Source organism: Eubalaena glacialis, chromosome 4 (genome assembly GCF_028564815.1).
Source record: "Eubalaena glacialis isolate mEubGla1 chromosome 4, mEubGla1.1.hap2.+ XY, whole genome shotgun sequence".
NCBI lineage: Eukaryota > Metazoa > Chordata > Mammalia > Artiodactyla > Balaenidae > Eubalaena > Eubalaena glacialis.
The window spans coordinates 120062409-120086950 of NC_083719.1; the positions used below are offsets into that span (position 1 = coordinate 120062409).

General features: G+C 47.1%; 1 protein-coding gene across 5 annotated transcripts in view; it reads right to left on the reverse strand.

Annotated features, from left to right (window-relative positions):
• FGF1 (fibroblast growth factor 1) overlaps positions 1–24542 on the reverse strand; it is a 102166-nt gene that overhangs the window by 76521 nt on the left and 1103 nt on the right. For 4 of the 5 annotated variants that reach the window (XM_061189771.1, XM_061189767.1, XM_061189773.1 and 1 more), the window contains exon 2: positions 15276–15425. The exons of the other annotated variant lie outside the window; for it this stretch is intronic. The gene's annotated coding sequence lies outside the window, so the exon portion shown is untranslated. The remainder of the gene's footprint in view (positions 1–15275; positions 15426–24542) is intronic. 5 annotated transcript variants of the gene reach the window in all.

The window sequence follows — 24542 nt, forward strand, 5'->3', positions numbered from 1 at the left end:
ATTTAATCATCTATCATCTTCTTCAGCCCCTCCGAATAGGCTCTGACAGTATTTAGATGAAATGAATATACTGATTTATTTTGTGACAGCTTGCTGTTTGTAAGGAAAACATATATTCAATAAATATATTCAACAGGGTTCAGTGAGCACCTACTATGTGCCAGTAGAGTGTCTTTGCTAAACAGTGTACGATAGATGAGTCAGGTTAATTCTTTCTGTGGTCTGTGTTTTAGGGGTTAGATATTCTCTGTTTTGTTATATAAAACTGAGAGCAATTTAGAACTGTTGTAGATAGTCCTGCTTTTTTTTGGTTTGCTTTGTTTTTATTTTAGGATAGACAGTTACAAAACACAGCTGGCAAAATGGAAAGAAAAGCTACATTCCTCATGCAGCTGTGAACAACAGAATTTAAATATATCTCTAATCTAACAGACCTGGTTCTTGGCAAGGAAGGGAAAATGAGTTCATTGTTTTTTTAACACTTTAGACTTCACACTCACACACATGTGTGCGCGTGCATACACAAAGGGTAAAAGGGCAATATAGCCAGAGGGTATGTTGAGTGATTTTTAAATTCATTTTCCTCAGATCCTGCAATGTAGGTTGGGAGGGAGTTTCCCAAAGCACTGAACTTGTGAGGAAAGTCTTCCTCTACCTTCGTAATAATAGAAATCACCATCTCCTGAGCATTTGTTCCATGCTGGACAGATGCTAGAAGAGCTTTACCTGTTTTACCTCATTACATCCTCTGAGGTATGTGCCATTTACACACAGAAACTGAGGCTCAGAACAGTGAACCAGCTGAAGGTCACATAGGTGGTTAGGGATAGGACTGGAATTTAAATCTAGTTGTCTAACTTCAGGGCCCACATTTTAGCCACAACTGGGATTTTCCTTAACCCACCTCCATTGTGGCAGAATTGCAACAAAAACATACTTGAGAGGTGACAAGTGACCAGGCCTGGGAAAATGTGGAACATTCCAGATGACATCTACCCATCTTTAAGTGATTCTGAAGGACAGATGCAAGAAATGTGGTTAGCCTACCCAATAGAGCCCTAAAAATAGATGTCTTTCTCTCTTTTGTATTTCAGTATATAATGTTCTTTCCTCCTTAATAGTAATAGAGCTATGCTTAAATGTTTTTTTATGGCATTATTAATAATGGTGACAATGAACTGAATATCCAATAATAGAGGACTCATTAGATTATAGAGGAATACACTGCCACCATTAAAAATTCTGTTTTAGAAGAATATTAATTGGAATGGAGAATGCCCATGATATGTTGCTAAATGAAAAAGTAAAAGTCTGTAAAGACAGTATGATCCCATTTTTGTTTCTCACGCACACAGGCAGGTAAGGAGACAGACACACAAATACAGACATACGTAAACACAGGAAAAGAACTGGAGGGTACCAATATTATCAATATTTTAACTGTGATTATCTCTGGATGATGGGTAAATTTTTATTTTCTTAAATTGTATTTTCTAGTATGACTTAAATTTCCTATAATGAAATAAATTAATTATCTAAAAATCAATTTTTAAGTAATGCATACTCATTAACTCAACAACTTCATTATACAAAGTTTTTGAGAATCCACTATGTACCAGACTCTGTGTATTCAAAACATTAAAAGAAAAACCAAAACAGAAAAAGAAAACAAAGTTACTCATATCCCTGTTCTACTGGCATTTTGGATGATATCCTTGAGGTCGTTTTCTGTGCTGCTTTTAAACACAGTGGTGACCAAAGCAGACAGCCACCAAGCCCTGGGACGAAGTCAGGAGTCCTGCCAATGGAGGCCGACCAGCCTCCGGGCCCTGACTTAGCTGCTTCTACCACCAAACATCATTTCCCTTCCCTCTAAGCCTCAGCTCCCTCATCAGTAAAAAGGATTAAGAGTATTACCTACCTCAACAGCCTTTCGGAGGATTAAATGAGTTACAAGTAAAGTGCCTTGAAGTACACAACAAATAGTAACTATTATTACTGTTATTCTATGTAGAATGGCTACATTGCTGTTCTGTTTTGTTTTCCATCTCCTTTCTTCCAGAGAGTATAACATAGCTGTATTTCTCTTGGAGAGCAGGGACCACTGTTTAGGTCATTCAGGCATATAAAGTCACCTTTGAGTTTTGCATGTAGATTAGGTCACTCAGTCAAAGCCATTCGACCTCATATTCCAGGCAAAGTTGTAATGGATAGAGAGAGCTGACGTGGTTTAAAGAGAAGCCAGAATATTTCTACACCTTTCAGAAACTCTCGGGAGCCAATGTTGGACAAAGATCTTACTTAATTCTGTTTGGAAACCTAACAAACATGGCTAGGTATAGGCATTAGGATAGGTAAACTCTGTTGCTTATTCTGACCAAGTCCATGACTTTGGGGCTTGGTGTTCTGTTTTGTCTTATTAGCTCTGTTCTTTGAGCTCTTTGGAAGCAAGATGCTTAGCAGCCAGCTAATTCCTGGAAGAGACAGCCTGTTTCTAGTTGTGGCCCTGCCTCATTCTAGCCTCTGCCCCCATCATCTCCTTTCTGCATGGCTCCCAGGCCTCCTAACTCAGACCCTTGCCTTCCCTCCACCCCTCTTAGAGTTAAATGTCCACTCAGGATCAAATGAGGGTCTTAAAATGTCCACTGCTGCATGCTGCCTCTAATTCTAATCCCCCAGTGGCTTTCAGTGCATTCAGAATAAAGCCCCAACTCTCTGCATGACTCCAGGCTGTGCATGATCTGGTCCTTGCATGCCTCTCCAGCCTCATCTTTTTTTTCCCCAGCCTCATCTTGACCCTTTCCTCCATTGTCTACTCTCCTTGACGTATCCTGGCCTCTGCTGGAGTCTAGAACACACAAGCTCTTGCCCACCTCGGGGCCTTATCGCATGCTCTTCCCTCCACAAAGGATAGTCTTCGCCCCTTCTCTTTGCATACCTGGAGCCCCTTATCCTTCTGGCCTTTGCTTCTATGTCACCTTCAAGAGGCTTTCCCTTTCTACCCAATTTGTAACAGCTTCTCTTGTTCCAGGACCTTGTTTGTTTCCTTTGTAGATCTTATCACAATTTCTACTTATTTCATTTCTTTATTTGTTGGCTTACTTGGGGTATGTGTGTGTGTGTGTGTGTGTGTGTGTGTGTGTGTGTGTGTGTTTGTATATACTCTGTCCCCCACTCCCCTGCCTCATTAGAATGTAAGCTCCTCAAGGGTAGGGACCATGTCTCTCTCTTCATTGTTGTATCCTTGGGGCAGGACCCCTCATGGACAAGGTATCCAATACATAGGGAAGGAAGGGAGGGAGGGAGTCTCCGAAAAGGGGGATGCTTTTCCAGGCAGCCCAGTTTCCCGTGAATGTGGGCAGTATGTCCTGCTCAGCCCTAACATTACCATGCAAGTCTAAAAATAAAACCCCTGGGTGGAGTGAGAAGCCTTTAAAGAGGATGGGGGAGAGATAATGAGAAACAGGAGCTGGCCAACACAGGCCCAGCAGGATGTGGGACTGGCCAGGAAGAGAAAGGGACCTTGACTTCAAGAAAATACTGCAAGAGTCTGATGAAGGTAGGACTCCTCATTAGTCACCAGAGGTCTTCCTCTTGGTCTGCAGCAGATGAAAAGACTTTAAAGTCACCAATTCAGGATATGCTTCCATCCTAGAGCAAGACACGTTTAGATTTTTTTTTTTTTAAGAGCTATTCTTTATAGTTCCTAAAACAGAGGGCTCCACACCCCACATCTGACTGCCATGCTGTCAGAAGAAGAGGGAAAGGTGGGAGGTTACAGGGAGGCGATGAAGCCTGCTTTGGCTCACCCTCCCCCTGACCTTCCCCAGGGCCCATTCCAACGTGGGATCCGAACCTCCCACCACAGTAGGGTCCCAGCCAGACATCCCAAGGTGTAGCCGCCTTCCACAATCTTGGCTCAGTTCTGGGGCAGCGCAAGGCGGGGAGGGTCGGGTCAGTGGGTCGCTAGAAACAACTTGGACATCGCCTTGGAAACGCTCTCCCCCAACTTGCGCTGTGTGCATTTGGACCCATCCTGAACCAGCTGTGTGTTAAATCCTCCGGCCGCAGTGGGAGGTAGGGAGGCATCTGCGGAAGGTCAGAGTGTGTCAGGAAGGGGTCCACCTCCATGATGGGAGACCATCGATCTTCAGGCCTTAGTGAAAGGTCTGAAGACCCAAGAGAGCCACGGGCTGAAAATCCATACTCTGGGCCTGGTCTCTGTGGTGCAAGAATGGGCTGGACCGAGGGTTGGGGCTGCCAGCATCCCCTCCTCCAGACTATGACCTGGACCCCTTCCCGTAATCCATCTCTCTGCGCTGCTCCAAAAGCCAAGTGATGAGCTCATGGTCACCTAGTGCAGGGGAATATTTGCAAACCTCTACAACATTGATCACCACTGGGTTTTTCCATATTCCCCACTATGTGACGGTCAGGAGGGCCACAAAGGAATGGGAAGGAAATAAGCAAGTATGGAGAGAGACAGCTGGAGCTGTCCACGTCCCCTTAATAACCTCCACAAGCCCCTCTCGAGAGGAACTCTTGCAGAGAAGGAAAACAAAGCACAGAGAGGACAAGTTCCTTACCCACAGTCACTCAGGAGGGTGGGGCAGGGCATCTGGCAGCCTGAATGCAGAATAACTGTGCAGTTCACAGCCTACAGCAGGCCATCAAGTTCACCCTGCGGTCAGGCTTCAAATAATTTAAACTCAAAGCCCAGGGTCAGGGGACACGGAGCAAAAGTTTGAAGGAATCCATGCCCCGAGGAACCGCACGCCCCCTGGAGGGGTGGGAATCCCAAAGCCTTTTAAGGAATTGCGCTAAAGGAACCTTGCTGAAGTCGAGGCTTCTTTAATTGTTTGTTGCAAACGCCTGCAGCTTAAAACTGCTGAACAGGGAGGCTTGTCTGCTCTATGCTTGAACTCTTTAAGGGGGCTATTGTTTTTTGGCTAGTTCTAGGTTCCTGACATGTGGATTTTAAATGCTGAAAGAGCATAGGGTGATAATTGTCCCTTGGAACAAAAAAGACTGACAGGGGAACAGCAGGGCAGCAGGTGACCTTCATGTTCCAAGATCATTTTTTTTTTTAATTTTTCTAATAGGAATTTTAATAATAATGATTTTTGTAAAAAACAAAAAACAAAATGACAACACAGAGTGCACACACGAGCACCACAAAAGCCTAACACAAGATCATTTTTTCAGTTCAAATACATTCTTAGGAAAGCTTCCAAAAAACCTTAGCCAGACTGCGAAGATTGTCAGTAGCAATAATAATAATTTATTTATTTATTTAGGCTGTGTTGGGTCTTCATAGCTGTGTAGGCTTTCTCTGGTTGCACCGAGCGGTGAGGGGGGCTACTCTTTGTTGCAGAGCGTGGGCTCTAGCCGCATGGGCTTCAGTAGTTGTGGCACGAGGGCTCAGTAGTTGTGGCTCGCAGGCTCTAGAGCGCAGGCTCAGTAGTTGTGGCTCACGGGCTTAGTTGCTCCACGGCACGTGGGATCTTCCAAGACCAGGGCTTGTACCCATGTCCCCTGCATTGGCAGGCGGATTCTTAACCACTGCGCCACCAGGGAAGCCCAATAATTAATATTTTATTGAGCAAACACTGTGTGCTGTGCATTATGTACTAAAACATTTTTGTCTCACTGAAGTCTTAAGTCAGCCCTATGAGGGAGTAACGGCTAATGCTGATAATATAACACTTACACTTTCTCAGACTTCACCTGTATGAATTCACATAGTACCATCAACAACCCTAGGGTATGGGTGCCGTTATTATGTCTCTTTTACAGAAGTGGAGAGGTTACAGAACTTGGCCAGGGCTGTGCAGCTATTGTGTGTCAGAGCCAGAATTCAAACCCAAGCGGTCCTGCCCCAACCATTATACTCCCTAGCATCATGCCCCGCAGACTGTCACTCTGAAATAAGAAAAGGATGCTGAGAGAGACAGGGCAGAAGTGGAGCCATCAGGAGAATTCTTGGTCTCCCGTGTCAGCTCTCTTTCCAAGGAACTTAGGACACTGCCTCCCGAGCCCTCAGCAGAGATCCCAGGACTGACCTGGGAGAACGGCAGCAAGTTCTGTGAGGCCAACGGAGCGGGGATTTTATCCTGGTGAAGAAACCATCCTGAAGCTGACCTGCATCTCTGCCCCTAGAAACATCCCCATTAGCATTTCAAACACTAAAAACCAGTGGAGGCTTAAGGAGGAACATTTTGCTCCTTTAACGTAAACACCACCCTAGCACTAAAGGCCAAGAAGCCGGGGCCGAGCCAGCCTGGGACCCTGAACCAGGGACGCGCTCTCCCAGGGCTGCAGCTTGCCGTGTAGACTCCAAGGAGTGACTCTGAAGCGTTCATTCTCCACTGTCCTCCAGGTGCCATTTCTAAATTCTGACGAAGATTCTGAGGAAGGACAAGCGCAGCCTGGTTTTGTGGCAGGTACTGGGGCAGCACTGTGCATGCACTGATGTATCAGTGCAGACGCCGCTTCCGCTCCCATGGGACCTGGTGGCAAAGGCAAGGATGAGCGGCTCCACCCACCTCCCTGGGTGCGAGGGTTGGAACGCGCTGGATCGATGTCTCCCTTCTGGGTGCCTGACATCACTTGTTTGCCTTTGATGCCCATCAGCCCAAAGAAGTTATTCATCTTTGAGCATGAATAATACAACTAGGCCGGATTTTTCCAGGCTCCCAAAGCGAGTTCTCTGAAGAGCTGAGATTGCGCACACTAAGCCAGAGCAGCCGACGCGAAGTATAGGGTCCTGGGGACTGTGAGGGGGCCGCCCACTCGAGCCAGGGTCAGGGGCCCCGATGCGCACTTGTCAGTGCTCCTTTCAGACGTTAACGTGCCCCCTTTCTAGAGCTGTGAGGAGCGACAGAGGCTGGGGGGGTCCCACTGCTGTCCTTGGTCTTGGCTTTCCCACTCCCAAGATTGAAGCAGTCGCTCATTCACTCATTCATTGGACCAACATTTACTGAGCACCTACTATGTGCCTAGGCTCTGTCCTAGGCCCTGGGGATATAGCAGGGAACCACACAGATGAGGTCCTGCCCTCCTGAGGCTTACGTTCTAGGGGGGAGAATGAATCGTAGCAAACTTAAAAAATTGACAAGATGACTACAGACTGGCTTAAGTGCCATGAAGGAAACAGAGGTAGGATAGGGAATAACAGGAGAGAAAGCCTCTTCAAGGAGTTGACAAGAGGTCTGCTACGTGAAGAACTGCGGGGAAAGCACTCCAGGCAGATGGAACAGCAATTGCAAAGTCCCAGAGGCAGGAAAGGGCGTGGAACAGCAGCGGAACGGAAGAGAGGCTCGTGGGGATAGAGCCAGTGGGGGATGTGAGAGAAGTGGGAGGATCTTGTTCCCCACGAGGCCCCCTGGCTGCTCTCACCTTCCTGCAAGTCCCTTCTCTTCTCCACAGTGTGTTCCACTTGCCCCAAGGACTCATCCTTGCTAAGCCAAGTCCAGTCCCTCTGCTGGAAGGAAAAGGAAGGGAATTCTTTTTGTGGCCGGCAGGGCACATGGCAAAGGCGTGGCGTTCAGTGTGACGTCAGGACTCACTCATGGATTATGCCAACAACCGCTGGCATCGATGAGGAGTTTCCCAGGGATGGGAATGGGGTGTGCGTCTCTGGTAGCAGGGGCACAGGAGAGGGCTGCAAACCCCAAGCTGGAATTCCCACAGCTGCGGGCCCGTCTTGCTGCTGCTTGTGTGAAATCACGAATAAGGCAAATTTTGGCGTCAAGTTCTTTGCGCTCCTCCTTTATACTCTCTGCCTCTTTTCAGACCTCTCTCTGCCCACGTTCACCCCTGGTGCCTCGGGGGTCTGCCTGGGCTTCTTGCCCCTGCCTCTTTCCTCTTCACAACTTGAATCTTGACCTTTCTCCGCAGGCATGCTGAATAATTGGCCTGCTGACTGCTGGCCCTCTCCCATAGCTTCAGGCAAAGTTCAGCAGGCAAAGGAGAGGTTATATTCACAAGGCCTCTCTGTGTCCTTCAAATGATACCAAAGAAGGGGCCGCCTGGTCAACCCCAGTCTGAGCCTGGCCTGGCTGCCAAGCTCACAAATTAACCTCATCAGCAGGAGACAGCCGTCCCTATTTAAACCCTTTCCAGTGGGGCCATGTCCAACACCTAGAGCATGCTCAGCTGAGGGGGCTGTGCTAGGACACTGTTTGGGAGGTGGCCTGGAACTTTATTCCCTAATCATGACGCAGCCAACCCTAGATTTGTGAGCTCAGGAAGCCTGCTGTCTTGCCTCAGGGCTGACCCACTGCTGAACCACACCAGCAACTTCTTTGTCCTTTGTTGAAATCAGAGTTTACCCTATAGAGGATCTCCTCCTTCTCTGGCTTTCTGTGGCTCTTAGCAAAGGACCTGAATGCTCAATGTGGCCACTGTGGTCCAGCCCACACCTGCCCCTTTGACGCCAACTTGCCCCCCTGCTTCCCTGCCTTCCAGCTGCACTGGCCTCCCCTCCGCTCCTTGGTGAAGCCACACTTTTCACACCATGTGACCTTCACTCATGCTCTCCCTCCACCTGAAACATTCAGCCCTCACCCATCTGACCCCTGCTCATCCTCCAGATCTCAACCCAAGCATCACCTCCCCGCCGAAGCTTTTCCAGAGCCCCTGACTGGGTCCAGCACTCTGCCCTGTGCCTTCAGGGGGAGTTCCTGCACGATGGATGTCGGTGGACCCACCTAGCTTCTAACGTTCATGAGAGTAGGGACTGGTGGTCCCAGGCCCGGTGGCCTGCTCCTGGCACGCAGGAGGGGCCCCACGAATGAGCTGCATGACCTGAATTGGTCAGGGATGGCCTCCAGCGTGCCCATCCTGGTCTCCACTCTCTCTTTCTCTTTCTGCTCCTGCCTCCTTTTTTCTTTGCTTTCCCTTCCCTCCTTCCTCTTCATCCTTTCTATTCGTTCCTTCTTCCTTCCTGGGCCTTGGGCCTACCTGTGGCTCCCAAGAACACGATTTAAGCCAACAGAAAAGCACTCAGAATTAAAGAAAAAGTTGCCACAGCTTGGCTGCATGTGTTGGCCTTCACCTAGATCAGCCCAGACCCAGGGCCTAGAGGGGAAATCTGATTCCTACTGTAGTCGTTTCCTAAGGCTGCTGTAACAAATACCACAGACTGGGTGGCTTACACAGCAGAAATTTCTTGTCTCACAGTTCTGGAGGCCAGAAGTCCAGAATCATGGCATCTGCAGGGTTGGTTTCTCCTGAGGGCTTTGAGGGAAGGATCTGGCCCAGGCCTTTCTCCTTGACTTGTAGATGGCCGTCTTCTCCCTGTGTCTTGTCACATCATCTTCCCTCTGTATATGTCACTGTGTCTCAATTTCCCCTTTTTAAAAGGACACCACTCATACTGGATTAGGACCCACCCTAATGATCTCATTTAAACTTGATAACTGGGCTTCCCTGATGGTACAGTGGTTAAGAATCCGCCTGCCAATGCAGGGGACACGGGTTCGATCCCTGGTCCAGGAAGACCCCACATGCTGTGGAGCAACTAAGCCCATGTGCCACAACTACTGAAGCCTGCGTGCCTAGAGCCCATGCTCCGCAACAAGAGAAGCCACTGCAATGAGAAGCCTGCGCATCGCAACAAAGAGTAACCCCTACTCGCCGCAACTAGAGAAAGCCCGCACGCAGCAACGAAGACCCAACGCAGCCAAAAATAAACAAATAAATAAATAAATTTATAAATAAAACGAAACAAAACTTGATGACCTCTGTCAGAACACTATCTCCAAATAAGGTCACATTCTGAAATACTGGAGGTTAGGAGTTCCACATATGGATTTGAGGGGGGGAACACAATTTAACCCATAACAACTACCTTCTACCCACCCGTTGACCACACCCTTTTTGACTTATTGAATGAGATAAAAATAGGGAACCACAGGGACACATCATCTTCTGAAGAAATTATATGGGAGTCTCGGGATGGGGGAGGACAAGATCGGAATGTGAAGGGGAGAAAGACACCCAAGAGTGAGAAAGGAGGGTTGAACTGACAGAGAGCTAAAACTATGTTCATAGCCTCGCCCAGGGGTTCCGTGGCTGTGCTCTGGGGATCTGCAGGGCCTGGGTTCATATCTCAGATCTGCCCCATACTGGCAGTGGGGCCTTTCCCCTCACTTGTCAAATGTGATAATAATGGCACCTAACTTACGGGATGGTTGTGAAGGGCTTAGTACTGTGCCCGGCACATGGTAACGCAGTACGCAGTAGGCGGGCTGTCGCTGCTATTACTAGCAGCGGAGGTCTAGCCTAAGTAAAATGGTGGTCCAGGAAGAAGCTGTGACAGAGAAGAGGCTAATTGCCACTGATTCAGGCCCCATGACTCTGTTCTCATTAACAGCAATGAAGACAAGGGAACCAGAGCAACGGTCAGCCCGAGGCTTCTTCAGCTGTAGCCTGTGGACCAAATGCATCAGAACCAGCTGGGCCCCAGCCAGGAAATGCAGAATCCTGGGCCCCTCACGAACCCGGCTACGTCAGGACTTATGTGGGTAGGTCCCAGGAACCTGAAGTTTAAAAAATCTTTTTAATTAACTTATTTTTTGAAGTATGGTTGATCTATAATGTGTTAATTTCTGCTGTACAGCAAAGTGATTCAGTTATACATATACATACATTTTTAAAATATTCTTTTCCATTATAGTTTATCACAGGGTATTGAATATAGTTTCCTGTGCTATATAGTAGGACCTTGTTGTTTATCCATTTTATATGTAATAGTTTGCATCTGCTAACCCCAAACTCCCACTCTGTCCCTCCCCTCCTCTTCCCCTTGGCAACCACAAGTCTGTTCTCTATGAACCTGATGTTTTAAAGAAGCTCCCATGTGATTCTCATGCACATTAAAGGTTGAGAACACCTAGGCTAGGGCTTCCCTGGTGGTACAGTGGTTAAGAATCCATCTGCCAATGCAGGGGACACGGGTTTGAGCCCTGGTCCGGGAAGATCCCACATGCTGCGGGGCAACTAAGCCCATGCGCCACAACTATTGAGCCTGTGCTCTAGAGCCCGCGAGCCACAACTACTGAACCCCCGGGCCACAACTACTGAAGCCCGTGCGCCTAGAGCCCGTGCTCCGCAACAAGAGAAGCCACCGTAGTGAGAAGCCTGAGCACCGCAACCAAGAGTAGCCCCCGCTCGCCGCAACTAGAGAAAGCCCACGTGCAGCAACGAAGACCCAACTCAGCCAAAAATAAATAAATAAATTAATTAAAAAAAACAAAAACAAAAACAAAAACACCTGGGCCAGACCACAGGTTCTGGAGCGGCAAAGATGAGTCTTGTCCATCAGTAACCCCCAGATCTACACAGCCCTGCTGTGAGGTAGGCACACTCTCACACCTGTTCCTATCACCAGCATTCCTTGGGTGAAGTCAGAGAAGTGGGCTTGAGCAATTATGCATAAAACAAATCTCTGTGTGTCATGTTTTAAACATTCAATTTAGAGAAACTGCATTGGCAAATCAAGCCTTTTACATCACTATAAACTTCACTGAGCCCAGACACTACGTTCTGGATTGCCCATTCCTCCTCTCTCCACGGCTGGAGTCACCTAGTCTTGACCTCGGGCTTAGCTCAAGATGACCTCTGATCTTAGGCTAGAGGGGTGTCAGGATCTCTGGCCCAGCACCCTTGCTGTGTCCGTCTCTGTACCATTTCCTCTCTTCTTGGGCACCATCCACTGCCTGCTGCAGGAAAGCCTGAGGCCCACCTTGTCCCCCAGGGCCTGCGTTCATGTCTTGTTCCCAAACACCGAGCCCCAAAGGTCATGGGTCCTCAAGGCTGAGATTCTGTCCCCAGGCCAATTTAGGGTCCTGCTGTCTCTTGGCAAAGCTTCCAAATTCTGGTCTACTTTCTAGGGCCTTCAGATCTCATCTGTTGCTGAAGTCCATCTGTCACCAAACTCCACCTGCCTCTCAGGACACCTCCAGTGATCCCCCAAATCATAGACGGCATACCGGTTAGGAGCACAGCCTGGGTGTAAGCTTGGCTCTGCCACTTGGTAACTGTGTGACTGTAGGCAAATGGCCCAGCCCACCGAGCTCAATTTCTGCAGCCGTGACAGCCCTACTTCACAGGGTTTTTACGAGAATCCGGCGAGGTCACACACGTAAAGTCAGGCACCGTGCCTGGCTCATATAAGGGCTCAAGAAACGCTGGCCACCAGCACAGAAGCTCCTCTATTCTGAAAGCTTGGAAATGCAAGCAAAACTCCACACCAAGCAAAAGCACCTCCAGCTGCCCAGAAGGTGGCACTGATGGTCACTCAGAGAGTCACTTTGGACCTTGGTACAAATGGACTTGTGAGCAGCCTTTTCAGAACTCACCTTTCAATGATAATAGTAATAGTAATAACAATAGCAACAAGAAATACTTAGGTTTTACTCACTATAAACCAGGCACTGAGCTAAGACTGTTACTCATTTGATCCTTTCAGTAATAAGGCTGGTACTTTATTACCCCATTTTACAGATGAGGAGACTGAGGCACAAGGTCACAGGACTAGTAAGTGTCAGAGTCCAAATTGAACCCCAGCTTCTTCCTGGCTGCAGAATCTATGTACCTAACCACTATTCTGCTGCCTCTCTTAAGTAGTAACATTTAGGAATCAAAATAATTACTATTGGGCTTCCCTGATGGCGCAGTGGTTAATCCGCCTGCCAACGCAGGGGACACAGGTTCGAGCCCTGGTCCGGGAAGATCCCACATGCTGTGGAGCAATTAAGCCCGTACGCCACGACTACTGAGCCTGCACTCTAGAGCCCACGAGCCACAACTACTGAAGCCAGTGCACCTAGAGCCCGTGCTCCACAACAAGAGAAGCCACGCCAACAATGAGAAGCCCGCGCACCGCAACAAAGAGTAGCCTCCGCTCACCGCAACTAGAGAAAGCCCGTGCACAGCAACGAAGACCCAAAGCAGCCAAAAAAAATAAATTAATTAATTAAAAAAAAAAAAAAAAAGACTTTGCGCTCCCAATGCAGGGGGCCTAGGTTCGATCCCTGGTCAGGGAACTAGATCCCACATGCATGCCACAGCTAAGAGTTTGCATGCCACAACTAAGGAGCCCGGGAGCCGCAACTAAGACCCAGGGCAACCAAAAATAATAATAATAATAATAATTACTATTCCCTCCCTCCCTCTTCTCTTGCTGTAGGCCACTGGCCCAGATGCTTGTCCTTGTTCCTCTACCTTGGACTCCTTTACCTCCCAGCTGAGTTGGACATCCTGTCAGCCCAGGTTCATTCTCTGTTACCTGCCCCCCCAGGTAAGTCCCCACCTTTCTCTATGGCTGAATGGGCTGGATCCAGTCCCATCTTGTGGTGGGACACCTTGCCAGTATTTGATGAACTTGATGAGCGAATCCTTTCTTAAGGAAAAACAGTCATTCACTTACAATTTACGTGTCCTGGATAGTTGTTAGATTGACCTAAAACAGGGTATGTCTGTAGCACGACTGATTGCAGATTATTTTTCCAGTAGCTTAAATCAAGGAGTATTGCATTAGCCAAGTAATGCCTATTTGATGACGTGGAAGGGATATGTCTTCCCCTCTGTATGGTCTCTGACTGCTGGAAGCTGGCACAGGGGGGCCAGCGGCTCCATGACCCATAATAGTTTATTCAGGGTCCACATAATGCACGTCAGCAGAGTGAGTGAGCACATCTCTGTCCTGGCATCAGACATCCCTTTGCTAGGTGTAGATAGAACGCATGGATGTCTGTCCACTGTCACCGTGGAAATATCATCATCAGAGTTGGTGCTACCTGCCTGTAAAATCAAACCATTTAATGAACTGGATACTGCTTCCTTAAATCCTTTTTGGAACCTGGCAAGCCATATATGTGTATGTGCACACCAGATTTGGGAGGAAGTTTACAAGTAACTCAGTGTCTTGTCCCTTAATTTTTCATGTATTAACTTTGCTTTTGATGAAGTTAATTTTACAAATCTGCATTTACAAATCCATTTCCTCGTGCTAAAAAGGTAGAATCAACAGAAGACAGTCAGGTACATGATCTCAAAAGGGGAATTTCCTCGGAAGCCCTCGATGACCAACACCAAGAAAACAAAGGGAGTTTGCGACTGTGAATCACAGTCTCCACCAAAATCCACATTCATTCACCCAGACAGCCCTGGGAGGCAGCTGGCCAGCCCTTCGCTAGACACCACTCGGCAAAGCTGATTTCTCTCCAACCCTTTGCCACCGTTGGGCTGGCTCGCCCTCACTCAGAGCCCGGTTCACCCTCTGCCCGGATGCTTGCATCCGCCCACTGGTGTTCACGGAGCTAAATCATAAACAATTGCATCCCTATAGCGAATGAAAGGGAAAGTGCCAGTCACCAAAGCAGGAAAGTGGGGGTGGATTTAAACACCAGAGAGAGCACAGAGCATTTGTGTCTGCTGAGGCACAGAGCGAGCTCTTGCACCTGAGAGGCGAGATAAGTGGGTGCCTTCTTGGGTCTCTGAAAAATGGGTCCGTGATTAAATGCCTGAAATTCCCACCCCAGCGCCTGGAGGTCTGAATTTTTCGAGCGCTGCGTCTAGAAGCCTTGCATACTTTTGGCATATAATAGTGACGTAGGTGTGGATAGCGTCAGTGCCAGAGAATGTGCCCAGTGGCTAGCCATTCCCATTCCCTCTCTGCCGGTGCCTATCTGGAGGGGCACTGAAATGAGGATGTGATTTTCAAAGAAGGTCAGAAGGACAGTAAGAAGTAATCCAGGTGACCAGCAGGGCCATCAGCATCCCACCCTCTCAAACACACTCAGATAACCCGACGTTTCAGCCCAACTTTTATATCAAAAGGTTGACCAAATCTAAGGTGCCCACCCAGTGGACAGGATTTCTAGGTGGCTGAATTTCCAGGCTACCTAAGAGGGTAAGTGTGGCAAGCAGGATGATGCCAGCTAGGCTCACGGAGGCCACGGCGTCCTGCTGAACCACAAAGGCTTTAATGAATGAGAACCTTCCGCCCCCTCCAGCCCCCATGGCCTGGCAGTGCGGGGATGAAGATCAAGGGGGCAGCGGGTGCATGATTATTCTCATAGTCTCTGCACTCCAGGTGCTATTTTTACATGTCTGTGCCATTAGCCAGCCCTTCTTTTTCTTCCAAGCAGCCTTATACTTGCACTCGGGGACACACACACACACACACACACACTCACTCACTCACTCACTCCACCTCAGCTCTGGATATACTATAACCTGCTCAGAACAGAAACCCTGATTCTTACCTGAACAGCTTGCAGGCTGAGGGCTTCTCTGGTCGAAGGGAAAGGGGATCCACTTGGTCTCGTCCGCTCTGTGGTGTCACTGTCACCGCGCTGCAGCTGCTTCCCCAGCAGCCCCAAGCCGACTCTCTGAACCTCCCGGTGGCTGCGGCTCTGTGTGGGGAGAGGGGACGGGCCGTGGCATGTACATCAGGTTGCTGGTCCGCCTGCAGACACCGTGCCACAGAGCCGGCTCCCGGTCCCGCAGGGCTGTGTGGGAAGCAGGGAGGCAGGCGGGGGACTGATAATGCAGCCTCTAGGTCCCTCTCTGGCCTTGTTGATCCGCAGAGGGGACCTGCCTTAGCGACCCCGCCCACAGGGATGCACACGGAGCTCTAAGGGCCCCCAACCCTGGGCAGCCAGCGGCAGGCCCAGGGGCACAGAGCTGGTGGCCAGCAGGGAAGGGAGGCAGAGACAGCAGACGGCAGTGGCAGCTCTCCTGGGTGTTATTTTAGCGTGGTTTGTCTTGGGGCAAATGGCTGAGCCGAATGGACTACTAGCCTGTCTGAGCAGATTCGTGTTTATTTTGAGGCCTCAGTTGGCAGGGAAACAGCGGGTCACGGCTCAGAGACACTCCTCTGCAATCAGAAGGCTGCTGGATGAAAGGGAATCCTTTTCGGTTCTGGCATCTGGCATCCCTGCACAGGGTGTAGATGTCTGTGTGTGGCAGTGTGTGTGTGTCTGTCTGTGCTGTTCCCATTTTGCAAAGCTGCTCGAGGCAGTGGCCATGCAGTTTAGGGCTGGGGAGGGGTTGCAGAGAGAATATTTCTGCCCTTCCTCACCAGTGGTCAAGCCTGTCCGTGCTGAACTAGGCGAATCATCAGGTGGGGATTTCTTCAGTTGACCATGGGCATCATCTTTGTGCCCCTGGCCAGGATGGGGTAACGGAGGGAGGAAGCTGCCTGTACAAATAACTCTTTGGCTACAAGGTGAGGAATGAAACTGGACTGAAAGGATACAGCTCAGGAGGTGTCTTTGAAGAGACCAAATGGAAACATGATTAATAGTTTCCTGTAATTGATGAAGAGTCCTACCTGCTTATGCAGGCATCTGAGCCCGGGAGGTGTCACAGAGAGTGTGCGCAAGCCTGCCCACCTGGTGATTCAGATAGGAGGTACAGATTGACCTGTCGGAACTAGAAATATGCTCACTGGTCTCTCCCTCCTCTGGGAAGGTGGGGGTGGAAAACTGTTCTCCAAACTCATCAGGCAGCAGCCAGGGAGCCTTCATGTGCCTCTGAAGGGACAGGCTCAGAGAAGCTCACCTCCTGTGACAGAACTAGAGGCATAGACATCACACAGCTCCGATAACGGAGGAGCCACAGCTCTCCTAAAAGGGACTTGAGAGGTACAGAAAGAGTTGATTTCTCCAAACTTTATTAACGGGACCCTCCATGAATTGCCACTTCCACATATTCAAAGGTCCTAATAATTTGCTTTTTAAAAAATAGTAATTTTCTTGAGCATCTGCACGATTCTCAAGGACCTCTGGATCATAGATGAAAATATTTTGGACAGTCATCTTCTCAATATTGGAGAATTGCTTTGCTGCATGCAGGGGGCAGGTGAACTGTTTTTAACCACATGGAATGATAGATTGTAAAGTTAGGAAACACCCTAAAAACACCGAGGACAGAGATACAGTTCAGCGTCTCACCCAGGTTGCCCCCGTAGTTACTAAGTTCTCACCGGGTCTGAAACCCGGTCTCCCACCTCAGGCTAGCACCCTTGTACCTGCCCACACAGTGCTGTTGACCATTTCTGGGCTGCTCAGCATCTCAGGGCTCTGACTTCCTCCTTCCTGAAGGAGATTCATGAGGCTTTCCGAGCCATGTCTCTCCCGCAAGCCAACACGATTATGGTGACAGTCACATGTGCCCAAGTATGTGACAGCACCTTGAACACCGGTAATGCAAGTGTAAGTCATTATTTTAGTGTTATTTCTCCATTACATCTAGTTGTGAAATGCTGTTTAAAAAAAAAAAAAAAAAGCCAAAAAACCACACAGCTCTTAGGCAAATACAACCCCTATCTACTGATATAAACCAATTTCTTTATTACATATCAGGTGTTGTTCGGCAAAGTTCCTGTCCAAATACTGGGAACTGATTCCTCAGTTCCTTAAAGTACTTACTGTAATATAATTCTCCTCAATATTGAATTTTTTAATGTTTTGGTTTAACTTCCCTCAAGTTCCATATTTATTTCAACTTCCATGTTGAAATGGAAGTGTCTAGATTTATCTTTTTTAAAAAATTTATTTTATTGAAATATAGGTGATTTACGATGTTGTGTTAATTTCTGCTGTACAGCAAGGTGATTCAGTTACACATATATATATTCTTTTTCATATTCCTTTCCATTATGGTTTATTACAGGATATTGAATATAGTTCCCTGTGCTGTACAGTGGGACCTTGTTGTTTACCCATTCTCTATGTAAGAGTTTGCATCTGCTAATCCCAAACTCCCACTCTATCCCTCTTCCACCTCCCCTCCCCCATAGCAACCACAAGTCTGTTCTCTATGTCTGTGAGTTTGTTTCTGTTTCATAGATAGGTTCATTTGTGTCGTATTTTAGATTCCACATATAAGTGATATCATGTGGTATTTGTCTTTCTCTTTCTGACTTATTTCGCTTAGTATGATAATCTCTAGGTCCATCCATGTTGCTGCAAATGGCATTATTTCATTCTTTTTTATGGCTGAGTAGTACTCCATTGTGTGTGTGTGTGTGTGTATACCACATGTAGATTTATCATTTAAATAATATATGTTCAGATGCTTGGAGTCATGAGACATGATAATGTTTATACTTCCTGGCCCCTCTGTTATTTAGCATGGGAAGGGACAGGACGTTTCCTAGTTTAAAAGTCTGGCCTCAGAATAGCCTTCCAGTTCTGGGCTAGGAAATAGTCCATGGAAATAATAGCTGTCGGAGCTACTTACTAAGCATTCACAAGATGCTAGATCCTATAGAGAGTGTGTAACAGAAACCATATCTTCCCTCAAAGCGTTTAGACCACTTTTAAAGCCATTAAAACTATTTAAGGTGTTTAAGTGATTAAAACTTCATATGCGTGCTTACTAGCACTGCAGAGGGTAGATCTAAGAAAGGAAGAAAATGACAGATTTGGAGGACCAACAGAAATCCTAGTAGAAGCCAGGTAGGTTTATCCACAGAGGTGTGCCTTGGCCAGAGTCAGCCATGTCTAGAATGTTCTGGCCGGTGCTGGAGGTGAGATTTTTCCTTCCGTGTCCTAAGAGATTGACTCACTACTAAGCACTTCAGTGGCAGCTATTACAGAAAGTGGTTCTAAACTTCTTATAAGAGCTTTAGAAGGACAAGAAAGGTAGAATGGGGCGTTTCTTCGGTTTTTTCTTATTCTGTGCTCAGTGCCTCTGAAAAGCAGACGTAAAACTGTCACTTCTTAACTGCACCAACATGAAAAAGGAATCAGAGCGTGATAGATTCAGCAGGACTCCAAATGTCCCAGAAAATAAATTTTCTTTCTCTCCCGGCATAACACATAAGCCCTGGCTTCTTGTTCTTGAATCTTGAGGCTGACATTCAGTATTTGCTTTAAAATTTCCCCTTCGTACATCCTGTTTACATAAACGGTACAGTTATGTGAAATGCATACCAGACACACTGCATTTTCTTTCTAATCTCATTTAACCTTGCTCGGACTCAACAAATCCTAATCAGCTGACAAGAGAAATCAGATACTGCCTGCCACTTTCTCCCCGCAGTAAAGTATTTCCTTCTGTTTATGCCCAATCATGCAATTAAATGAAGGGCATGCTGGCCTCCTGGCAAACCAGCTGCCAAGATGACAGAGGGGAGCAATTTGACAAATAGGGCACAGGGAAATACAGCAGACATTCACAGGAAATTGTATTCGTTGCCCAAGGAGACCCGACAGACACAAACATCACCAGAGCTATAGGACAGAAATGGGGTCCAGAGGTCCTCAAGTGAAAAGGTGCCTTGCTCTGATCCCACTCTAACCCAAGAACAGGAACTTGTCCCAGTTTGTCAGCCTGGCTCTCAGTGGCTTCAGGGGAGGATGCCTAATTAGAGAGGGTCACACCCATGAGAAGTAGACTTCCTCTTTCTGATATTGGTCACCCATTGCCTATTGTATGTTTTCCTCGACCTCAGCTTTTCAATTTTTATTTTAAAATATTTTATCTTTAAATAAAAGTAATGCCTTGTGCACATATTAAAAATGCACAATGTACAGAGAGGTATAAAATGACCCTCACTAACCCCCTTCTTCCCAAGATAACCACTATTTACTTTTTTTTCTGGATCCTTTGAGGGACAGAGATGTCTTTATACACCTGAATGTGTGTATGCTTAAAAGCAATTTACTAGGCACAGTGTCCTGCATTGTTTGTTTTTCACTTAATAATAGATCTTTGCACATTGGTCTGGTACATCCAAGTGCCAATATTCCTTGCCTGCATTATTGCAATACCTCCTCGCTGACTTCCCTGCTTCTACCCTTACCCCCTACAGTTCATTCCAGAGGGATCCTGCTAAAAGGTAAATCAGATCATGTTTCTATTTGGTCAAAACTGCCCAGTGCCTTTCTCTGGCACTAAGAACAAAAGCTAAGCTTGCTGTCACCACCTGCCTCTCCAAATCCATCCCCGATGCATTCCTCCTTCTCACTGTGCTCCAGCCTCACTGTTCCTCATCCAGGCCAAGTGTGGTCCTGCCTCAGGGCCTTGGTACTTACTGTTCCCTCTGCCTGAAGTGCATGCATTTCTTTTCTGCCCCTTGATTCTCTACATGGCTGGCCCTTCCTTATCATTCTGGTCTCATTTCAGACCCTCCTCCCTGACCACCTGTTCGAAATCAGCCCCTCATAGATCTTTTCTTTTTCTTCATAGATTCTTTTTACTAGCTGAGAATTATCATGTTCAGTTATTTGTTTACTTATATGTTGTCTGTCTTCTCCTACCGCACACACTGGAATGTAAAGTCCATGAGGAGAGCAGGGATTTTATCTGTCTTTTCACCCTTATATTCCCAGTACTTGGACCAATGGTTCTCAAACTTGAATGTGCATCAGAATCGCAGATGACTGTACCCCAACTCCAGAGTTTCTCATTGAGTAGGTCTGGAACGGGCCTGGGAATTTGCATGTCTAACAAGTTCCCAGGTGATACTGACGCTGCTGGTCCACGGACCAGACTTTGAGAACCACCAGTCTAGACAGTGCCTGGCACACACTGGGTGTTGCTTATACATTTATTACGTGAACACATGAGTCTGCACGGAAGGATCTGCTATTTTTTTTGGAATGGCAGTTTTATTTTCACTATATCATTTATTTATATTTATTGGACAGGAAACCTCCTCTAATTCTTTGTGACAGGAAGGCCCCAAGTTCTGTCAGCTAAAATGATGTATCAGCTCCATTGGTTTATCAGCAAATGATCAGAAACCTGAAGTGTTATAGGCCCAGGGGAGCCAGTGAGAGGCACCCCTCGTTCTCTGCCTCAGTAACACGTCAAAGCCAAAGGGGGTGGGATTCTCCCTTCATATGTGACAGAGAACTTTCCCTATGGGTAATCACTCAGGCCTCCCCTGTAATTGTTTAACAACTGTCCTGTTGACTTGGATTAGGCCTTGGTGCGTTGGAATGTATAAAACAAACACACACACTCACACACACACACACACACTTTTTCATACTGAATTTCAGGAAGTTACAAGATGCCCCAAGTCCATTTTAATCTCAAATTTTAAAACTCCTGATCTAATCATTGGCTATCTATTTGGCAAAACAAACAAAAACAGCCTGGATCCCCAGTTTGTTATTTAAATTCCCAATTAAATAAGAGGTTTAAATGTAATAAGACAAACCTTAGAGGACAATATTAGAGAAGAGCATTAGAGGAAAGCATTAGGTAATGAGATTTACCATCTTAGGATGGGGAATGCTTTTTGAAGCATGATTTGAAACCCAGAAACAAAAATAGAATAGTGAGATTGATTCCATAAAATTTAAAATGATCTGTACAAGAAAGAAGAAAAAAGATCTTCCAGTTTAGACTCTGGGGAGAAATCTATGGAGCCTACCTTTTCCGTCTATATTCTTTCCACTTGAATTGAATGGGTGGCCTGTGGCCAAGCGTGGTGGGATGAGACATAAGCTTATCAGAGCAGACAGAGTAAGACCACATCCTTCAGCAAAGCCCTGTCACTGGGTTCATTATTTCATTAGCCATGGTTTGGGGGTTTTCTGAGCAATTTTATTGAGATGTAATTCACGTACCATGGAGTTCACCCATTTCAAGTATACAATTAAGTGGTTTTAGTATGTTCACAAAGTTGTGCAACCATCACCACTGTCTAATTTAGAACTTTTTTTGTCATCCCCAAAAGAAACTCCATACCCATTAGCAATCATTCCTCATCCCTGCCCTCCCACCAGGCCTACCCAACCACCAGTCTACTTTCTGCCTCTGTAGATTTGCCTGTTCTGGCCATTTCATATAAATGGGATCATACAGTGTGGGTTTCTTTTCCTTATAAAGCATAATGTCTTTAAGGTTCATCCACGTTGTAGTTTGATCCATATTTATCAGAACGTCATTCCTTTTTATTGGTGAATAATATTTCACTGTATGGGTATGCCATATTTTATTTGTTCATCAATTAATGGACATTTGGCTTATTTCCTCTGTTTAGATATCATGAGTAATGGTGCTGGAACATTTGTGTTGTATACAAGTTTTTGTGTGAATATTTGTTTTTATTTCTCTTGGATCTAGCGGTGGTTTTTCTCTTAAATATTTACCCAAAGCATATTACTTAGCCTATTTAATTCTTTTGGTTTTAGTTTTGTTCTATCATGACCGCGTGGGGAAGCAAGGAGGCTTGGATCCTAAAGACCTCAGAGGCCCGCTACCCGGAGTCTGGGCCCCTCCCTGCTTCTGTGTAATTGGGGATGTGCTTTCATCTCACTGTGCCTCACTCGTGGGGATGCCAGCTCTCTGAGCCTCTCAGGGATACTGTGAGGATTAATGGCATAAACCCAATAGGATCTGCTCTTGAGAAGATGCTAACCCACAGGAGCGGGTTCATGTGCATCAGAGAAACAAGATACCCTCAGACCAAGGGCTCCCAGCACCACAGGTGATGGCATCAGCCAAGAGGCCAGTGGCTGGATGCAGAGGCACAGACATTATAAAAAAAAAATACCGTTTACTTAAGATTTGGGTTCCCTTTGAGATCTGAATTTGGTGAATTTGGTTGCTTTCCAAATCCTGCAAGCTGCCCTCTGAGGGAGGCCTCTGGCCTGGTCACCCTGTTCAGGGGGCAGGAGAAAGGAGAAGGCCATGCCTAGTGATGGGCAGCCAGATGGGCAGACAAATTCTAAAGCCCACCCTCCAGCTAACGTTTCCCCAAAGACCATTCTAATCTAAGAACTCATTTAATCAAAAAGCACTTCGCTCTCTACAGAGCCCCAGAAGTACCTCCTTTTGTGAAATTCCCCTGCCCCTGACCTTCTTGTTGGCTCTGGGGTAGGGGTGTGACCCCTCATTCCTGGGCGAATCCCCTGTAGAGGCACTGGGAGCCCCGGAGGCAGAAGAGGGGCCTAAAATATCTGAACTTCCTCCTGCTCTCTGACCAATCACCTGTGCCCCTCGCTCTTTCAAATCAGGCAGCAGAAAGTACCACTGATAAACATGTAACTGAGGAATCTAATAGGAAAGGAGACGGTAGGCTTGCCTGGGTTCTAACTCCCAGGCTGCCACTTACTAGCTCTCTGATTAGGACAAGTGACTAAGTTCTCTGAGACTCAGTTTCCCCATCTGTTAAATGGGGGATAATAGTGGTATTTACCTCGTAGGGTCACTGTGAGGATTACCTGAGATGATGCCTGTTAGGGGCTCCAGTATACATTCAGAGCTCCATCGGTGTTTGTCATAGTTATTATATTACTTATACAATCAGAATTAAGGATCTCAAGTAATCTAGCCATCCTCTCTAAGCTATTTAGGGAGGCTGTTTTTATTTTTATTTATTTTTATTGGTTGGAAGCACCTGATGTGTGTTAGACACCACAGGGAGGGCTGGGGATGAAACTTAATTTTCCCCAGGAATGTAAAATTCAAGCTGGGAGAGAAACTAAGATACATGCAGTTCTTAAAGAACAGGTAAACAGTGGACTGCAATGCCGAGGGGCAACGCTGTCCCAGTTTGGAGAGAACAGAAAAGGCTGGGTGGGCCAGATGCGGCCTCGGAGGGGAGGCAGCATGGAGTCTGGCCCTTGAAAGGCAAGATGGGTTCACATCAGCAGAGCAGAGGGAGGAAGAAGTGGGCAAGGGTGGGTGAAGGGAAGGGGAGGCCCGTGGGAGTACAAGCAGGTTGGGGGCCCAGTGGGTGTGGGCATGGTGGGTAGTCTGGAGACTGAGCCAGAGACAAGCTTTCTGGTATCTTTCCCATTCTCGGGTCTCTAGGGATGACATACCATGGGGTCTTTTAGTCACCTGTTCTACTAATAATTATCCTTTCTATGAGACTTTCTGTCACGTATAAGAGGGAGGAAAGAGGAGGGGTTATGTTGGAGGAGCTTTGGCTCTTAATCTAGACGATCACAAAAAAAGCAGTACAAAGTGACAACCAATGACCTTGGCCATCCTGCATGCAGCCCCCTTGACTGTCTTTGGGGACCCAGCCTTTCATTGCTTTCAGGCCATGTGGTTTTGGGTGGGGATGACTACACCCCCATGGCAGGGACGGCACAATACCCACGTTGGTTCAGTGAAATGTGACCCTGAGACTCTAGCTAGAACTGTTGGGAAAGGGAAACACCTATTCTTGTAGGATGGCTGGGCCAGTAGGACGTCAGCCCCCAGCTGCTGGCAGCCATCTTACCACCAGGATGAGTGAGTCTTCCTGGGAGTAGAATGACACAGGGATTCAAAGCAAGAAATGGAGAGAGACAGATTCACGATAACATCATCTGGGTACCTGGATCCCACCATATCAAAACCCTGGCTGTTTCAGTTACATGAGGAAAACATTTTTCCCTTGTTTTGTTTTTTTTTGTCTAAGTCTCTTCAAACTGGATTTCAGTCCATTGTCACTAGAAGAATCTTGACTTATTCAAGGAGTTATCTCGTCCCCAGCAGTGTTCTGTTGGCTTACCCTTAGCATAGATATTTGTGGCCCTGAGCCGAGGGGTGGTGTGTGTCAAGGAATAACG